At 42.7% G+C, this 7500-nt stretch overlaps 1 long non-coding RNA gene across 1 annotated transcript in view; it reads right to left on the minus strand.

Annotated features, from left to right (window-relative positions):
- Window positions 1-2956: 2956 nt before the first annotated feature.
- LOC122181585 overlaps window positions 2957-7500 on the minus strand; it is a 74523-nt gene continuing 69979 nt past the window's right edge. Inside the window, exon 4 of the long non-coding RNA XR_006179488.1 lies at window positions 2957-3066. This is a non-coding gene — a long non-coding RNA (uncharacterized LOC122181585). The remainder of the gene's footprint in view (window positions 3067-7500) is intronic.

Here is a 7500-nt window from a genome sequence, read left to right on the forward strand (position 1 = left end):
CCCCTGCCCACCTCCCCCTGCCCACCTCCCCCTGCCCACCTCCCCCTGCCCGCTCCAGCACAGGCGGCAGTTTGTCATGTCAGGCCCTGCTGCTGAGCGCTGCGTCTGGGGCCTCTGGCTGTCAGAGGCAGGATTTCATCTCGGGGTCCCTCAGGCCATACAGAAAGCCTCAAATGTTCATTTGTGTTTCTTATTGTCTGGCCAAATCTGCGGGCTTAAAAAATATCCGTGAGTTTTAAGGCTGGATCCCCTCGTCGTTGCGACTTAGAAATTTGCTGGGTAATTTTAAAAGCCTTCAATCCGTTTTCTAAGAAATAGTGCCTTCTTCAACCCTTCAACTGAGTTATTTCACACAAACTGTTTATACACGGAATGTTTCCTTCTGCGCTGTTAATTTCCGAGATCAATCTCTGCCATTGCATTTTTGCAAAGCAGCTCCATTAAGGGTAAATATTGGTTTGCAGGTCTCATTCGCAGAGATATCCGATGTCTGTGTGATACGTGAGAATTTACACATGCAGGAATTAGTGCCTGTTTACCAGAATTTACATGGGCTTGTGTGCATCTATGCCACGGATGGCATTCCTATAATAATCTCCTTGTTTGCAGAGCATAGATTTATGCGCTCCGTATACACGCAATCCATCTGTAGAGCCATAACTTCATCCGCTGCTCGGAATTTATTTTGGCTTTCCACATCAGCTCCTTCAAACAACGCTAATTGTTGCAGAACCAAAGCCGTCGATGATAACTCTTTCAGGAATTGTCATGTTGTCTATAAATATTTAGCGACTGGATTGCATTGCCGATGCAGCCCCGGATTACAGATGAAAAGGTAGCATCTGCTGAAATTAAAAGTGGCCACGTTTTCGCTGTAGCTTAATTAAATGCCAAAATTTATCTACATTAACAACAAAGTGGTGAAATTTATTGATCAATTCGCATGATGTGAGTTGACAAATGGCCCGAGCAATCTCCATAATTTTCTACACGTGTTAAAATTTGTAATGAAAAAAAGCACACTATATTAACATTAAATGTGAAATGAAAGGGGGATTCTGTAATGGGAGCCGGTGCCCCGGGGCAGAAAGCTGTGTGCACTGCCCTGTCCAGGCGAGGCTGGCGGAGCTGTGTACAGATGGGCCTTTGACAGTCCTACAGCTGTTCTCCTAATTGTCCATTAAGTGTTCTATTGATTCTCTGATTCAAAGTACATGTCTTTCAGCTCAAGCTATCGTGTGAAGTGGCAGACACATTCCTCGCAGAATGACAGAGCTGCTTGAAACCTAAAAATGTGGGCTGCCAGTTTCAATTGAGGATCCGGCTTTCAAAGGGGAAGGCTTGGTTAAAGGAGCTTTGTAAGAGCTGCTTAGATTTTAGTTTCTAAACTTTTAGCATCAATCAATTAAAGCAGCAGCACGAGAAGTTTTAATTCCCTGTTAAGCATTACGGATCGCACCTGGCTGGCAAAGGGCTGCCCGAGGACGCCGGTCACAACGAGAGGACCGGCCCTGTTTAGCTGGATGCAGATTTCTTTCCCAGACCCTGACACATGTAATGATATTCTCATTTGACTTGCAAGTTCACTTGCAGCGTGTTTTTCTTTTAAAGGAAGATCATCTGCAATTGCAGATGATGCCAGTCAGACACCTGCTTCAAATCGTCTTCCTTTAATCTGAGGAGTGAAAGATAAGATGCATATCTGTTGCGAGGACCATAAATCTTCGGGGAAACAAATAGCCATAGATAAAACTGCAGAAGTTATTTAGTTCCTTTCCAAAAGAGGTTTATTAATCTGAAATTTTCAGCCTGTTGTGTCATGATTTGGTTATCATACGGTGTCTCATTTCTCACGAGTGGCAAAGCCTCGCGTTTCAGGCACAGAGATGAGGTCCTCAGAGCTGAAACCCATCAGTGGTATTTGGATCTATCACTGGTGCCAGAGAGCAAAACATGCAAATTGAAATGTGAAGCAAATAGCTGGGTGAACTTAGATTAGGGCTGCGCACAACTCTTATTCAGATGTTTCCTCTTTTTTTTTACTGAGGTATGTATTGATTTTATTATTAAGTTTAAACTGAATTCCAAATGATTGCTTGTTTGATTCTGTTTTGGTTTGGTTTGGTTTAATTCCTGATAGAAAACACGCAAACAAAGTGCTTATAGACTTACTGCTTGGGAACCATCTGCAGGAGTTGTGCATGCAGTCAGCTTCTCCCATATCATGTCACTTCTATCTGCCTTTCTATTTTTCTTTTTTAAAAATCCCCATCATTTAAATGAGACATGAAACTGTTTCGATAAAGCTGAAAATAAGGAGAACTATTTTCTCTTTGAGAAGATTTAATCCTTCATAGCTAATGAAAAACCACTCTCCTGTGAATGTTTAGGACCTGCTTATCCTTTAATCATCCCTCCTCATCTCGCTGCCCATGTTGGTTTTTGTGTGCCTCTACTCCTGACAGCCTTTACCTCCTGCTCCCATTGGTGGTGATCCAAGAGTCAGATTCACCAACACAGAGCCTAACAGATGACTTTGACCCATTAATCAAATTAGTTACGGCCTTTTAACTCAAACAAGAAGCTTGCTGATTTGAAGAGAATTAGGTTTGTTTTGGTTTTAACCTTAACCTATTTGTCTTTGGGACATCAAACTTACAAGCATCAGCAATGCTTAATCCTAAGCGAACCAACCAGATGGGCATTTTAAGAATAAAAATAAAATTTCTATTCATGCATCAAAGGTAGACAACGATGGGGAGGGAAAGGAAGAGAAGGAGGAAACAAAAAGGAAATAGAATATGTAGAGGGAGGAGACGCATTTCATGTTCCACAATCAGAGTTTTTCTCCGTGTTCCATAAAAAGGAATATGTGTTAAATTAAAGAAGTGGTGTAGCAAGCTGCAGAATGTTACACGGTGCCTTCTGTCCTTTTAGGAATGGAGGTTTAGGGTTTGAGGCATGGGGCTGAACAGCTGAACAATACAACCCTTGTGCCAAGGGGACACCCAGTTGGATTCACCGTCAGAAGAGTCTTCTGCACTTGAACAGACCATATATTGATACCTGCAAAACATCCCGCGGATCTATTTTAATTCCAGCACTTCCAATTACGCTGTTAGCCAGCTTTTAAAAAAGATTTTTAGAAGCCTTCAACTGTAGACTTTTGTCTTGTTGAATGAACTTCAGCTACACTAAATTTTAAGTAAATTTGTGATGACTGAGCAATATACATTGGCTGAGCTAGAATCCAATAACCCACAGGACAAATTAATTTTCAACAAAAAGGGCAGAAACCTCAAGTGCCATGAGTATATGGAATCTCAGTCTATCTCTCTGGAGCCATTTTTGCAAATCACTACAGCTATTCATAATCTAAATCAGTCTCCTTTAGCAGCAGAAAGATCTTTTTTCATGACAAAACAGAAGATGACATTCATTAGTGCCTAACTTGCATAAGCTACCTTAAATTTATTGGTGCTCTTATACTTATCTGGGTAAGAATTCCTTTGTCTACAGCTACAGGAAAATTCCGGATGTACTACTTAAAAATATAAATTGTCACTTTTATCAGAACTTTTGGCAGTTTACTTTATTTTAGAAGTAAAACTGGTGGTTAAGGTTTTAAGACTTCCAATGGGCGTTGTTTCAATCATGGTTAATATGCACCCAGGATAGCAATACCAGTGTAAGTGAGCAGCTGTACAAAATCCTAGAGAACTGCCACTGCTAAGAGCACTGGGTGCTAACTCTTCCCTGTATTTAAGTACAACTTATGGCATTGCAGAAGAATCCTATAATATGTGGGGGCGTTCAAAGAGGGACGCAGGACAGAGCTGTCCACCCCTCTTCTCTTCCAATGGATTATTTCTTACCTGTAAGACCCATTGGGCCGACCGATCTCTCTGCAAACATCACTTATGCTGCTGAAATGCAGGGTCTGATTATTATAAAAATGCACATTCGAGTCGGTATATAGGAAATAAAATATAAATGGATTTGCTTTAATGTGATGCAAGTGAATACTGGTCTTCATCCACCTGTTTTATAAACTCCATTTCCTGTCTTGGGTACAGACTGTTAATTCTGAAATGCATTCGGTTTGATGTCTCCTACTTGGGATACAACTGCAAGAAGTGCTATGACCTAAAGATTGACATGCATGTCATTTGTGCAAGTGCTCTTTATTTCTTTGTATAGTGGAAGAAGCATCTGTGGTAGCATCTGTTAAACTCTGGATGAAGAGGAATGATCACAGAGTGACTCTGGCCTCAAAACATGTGAACTGATGTTTGCTTACAATTTCTTTTACAAAGTGGAAGCGGCCAGGAATGTTTGAATCACAAATGAGATGCAAAATTATGAGAATGTTGACTGCCAGGACTGCTCTTCCTTTATGGGTGAAATGACCTTGTGGCAGGTCCCACACTGACAGCGGATGATGGTGAATCCACCTGAATGCAAGCACCAGGTATTCAGGCACCGAAAGGTGAAGGTGTGCTCTAATAGACAAGTTTCAAATGGTCAAAGACCTGCTGTGTAGCTCAAAATATTTTCTGAATTCCAGTTCTTGATTTCCATAGTAGAAATCATCCTTGAGAAGTAAGAGCTGAGCTACTTCCAGCCCAAAACATCCTGAGAAACAGTTCCATCAGCACTGCAGAAACTGCTCCTGCCTTGCTTCTACTGCCTTGTGATAGAAACAGCGGCTGGTTGGAAGCAACGTACAGATGTATCTTTGAAACCTTCAGGAGATGGGTCAGCACTGGCCGGGTCCCAGAAACATTTGCACCTTTCCACATTTCAGAAGACACTTTTTGTCAGGAAACTGAGGAGGACAGCTGCAACAGCAGCAGAACATCACTTTGCGGGAAGGAGCACAACCTGGCTCGTGAGACCCTAATGTGGAACAGAAATCCCATTGCTTCTCTCGTGCTCCTGTACAATGTGCAATATGCAGCTTTTCATCTTGTCATATGATTTATGAAATAGGGACAGCCGCGCACTGATGCCTCTGCACAGCCTGGCTGCGCTCCGCAGCTCTCTCATGTGAAGGATGGGGATGACACCCATGGTTAACCAAGAGAGGCTGCCAAGCATCCTCTGATGGATAGTGCAGAGATTGTAGAGCACAGGACTGGTAACAAGAACAAAATCAAGTTCTTGGCCTGCGGGCATTACTGCGTGTCTCAAATCAACCTTTCAAAGGGCGTTATTGCGTGAGAGTGAGAGCAGATCACAACAGGCTGTGATGTTTGCTTAATATTGTCAGTTCTCAGACTGCAGCCTATACCATCCCTGAGCAATTTGTCCTTTGGTATGAAGCTGATTGAGAGCAGAACCAAATGGCTCGATTATAAAGTTACCGTGGCTGCATCTCTTTAAAAGTGAGCTGAAGAACTTCAGCTCTGCTTTGTTCTGAGGAAATCTCTGCTGTAATTTGACAGTCTTCTCAGGGTGCTCCAGAGAGGGTAGCATAAAATACAAAGGCAATTCCCTTCCATCTGAGTTTGCAGCTTAAGCTGATGGTATGGAAATGAAGGTGAGATTTGTTTAAACCACTTCTGGGCAAAGCAGCCACCTCCAGCTGCCATATCTCAGTGTTGTAGTGGCAGCAGGCAGGGGATGGACCTGTGTGCAGGCAGAATGAGATGATCCATGCCATGAAATTTTCCTGGAGAGCAGTAAGGGTGCTTGGAAACCCAAATCAGAGCGGTTCAAACCACCCTCTTCACAGCATACAAGAATCACGTGCTTAAAAACCTAAAAAGGGAAGTTCAAACTGTTGTGTCAGCGAGCCTGCTGAGCACAGCCCCATCTGGATGGATGGCTCAGTGCCTGCTGCCCTTTCCTGAGGGTCAAGTAATGGGAAAACCCAGTGCCCAAGTGCTCCTCCGTGCTGCAGCCCCATCAGAAAGATGCAAGAGCTGCTGCAGCTCCCTTCTCAGCTTGGTGCAGTCTTGCTAGCTGAGAGTGGGGGTGAAGCCATTCCAATAACAAAGTCTCACTGAGTTGTTTTCCTGACTAACTCAGAGAGAAGAATATCAGGCCTGCTGGGAACACACAAAAAAACAACACCTGCACACCCAGGCATAGGCCTGGCAAGAGCTGCTATGTGGGACCAGCTGCATGTGCTGACTACGTGCACATTTACCTTTCACACCTTCATGTGAGAACATCAAGAACTCCACACAAAACATAAAACAAACATTTTCGGAGAGGGGAGATTTTGCAAAATGAACAATCCCTACAGGTAGTGACCATGGTTAACTCACATCTCCTTGCTCTCACAAGTGGTGAAAGAGAGGTCTGATTAAACATGATGCAAAAAGAGCTTGCAAGTAGCTCTGTTTACTAACATTTCAATTTCTATGCCTCATTTATTAGACTTAGAATAAAAAGGTTAGAGGGGTGTTTGGGATTGTCTTTAACCTTGATGATATTTCCACTGAAGCAGCATAATGGCTCTTAATTGCTTAAGTGAAGAGAACATGTTGACATGTCCTTCTTTGTGCTTAAAGCCCTGTGCCTAAACCATTATGCTAATTCAAGCATTATATACACCAAACTATTTATGGGACTGACACAAGTGATGTTGCAGGTAAAGGGCTGTGAAATGGTCTGTAAACAGAGAGAATTGATTCCAGGCCCAAAGCAATGCTGTTAAAGTCACAGACATTGAACAGCCAGCCCTACAATTTCTATCCAGATTGTCAAACTGGGTCAGACAGTGTCAGCAGGGCTGCCATTATAGATCAGATGGGTGGCTTTAATAATATGTAAACCAACCACATAAATGCAAATTAACATGGAAGCAATACGGACTTGACTGTCCCTTTTTTTTTTTTTTTCCCTTCCCTGCACACAGCATTTTTGGTCACAGGATGCTGAATGGCACCATTTGCTAAAGCATTTATAAAATAAAAGAGAAAGAAAGAACAGCAGCACTGCGACTTGCAGCCACCCAGCCAGCAGAGCAGCACTGCAGCTCGATGGGATCACAAAGACTGCACAGACATGAACCTCAGTACAGAAACAACCAGCCAGCTGGGGGGTTCATTGCCAACGAATCTATAGATTTTCTCCTGTTTTTCTCCTCGGGTCTAAGGCTAGCAATACAGTTTTACATATTGATTAAGTAATTTATCGTCTTATCTCGTGTTGTTAATTATAACCCGTAGTTTTTCCGCTACGAACAGAACTTTCCTTTAAAACCCTGTATATAATTTGTTGTTTGCATATCGCTAATTTCAGACAGCAAAACGAGACCAATGCCTTGGTCTCTGCATCTCTCCTGTGCACTTCCAGCAGACATTGCCCCGATTTTGATTCTCTTGCAGTGTTATTGTGAATGGTATCATTCATCCTCAACCCCATGTGTACCGTGTAAACCTTGGAGAGAGGTCCTACATTCAGAGCAGTTTGTAATCACTAAATGACGCTGAGTGCGAAACAGCAGATTTCAGGCCACCTCTTTTTAAAACAGAAAAAACATCAGTG

This window comes from Lagopus leucura, unplaced genomic scaffold (genome assembly GCF_019238085.1).
Source record: "Lagopus leucura isolate 7727_CA_CO unplaced genomic scaffold, USGS_WTPT01 Super-Scaffold_100009, whole genome shotgun sequence".
Taxonomy (NCBI): domain Eukaryota; kingdom Metazoa; phylum Chordata; class Aves; order Galliformes; family Phasianidae; genus Lagopus; species Lagopus leucura.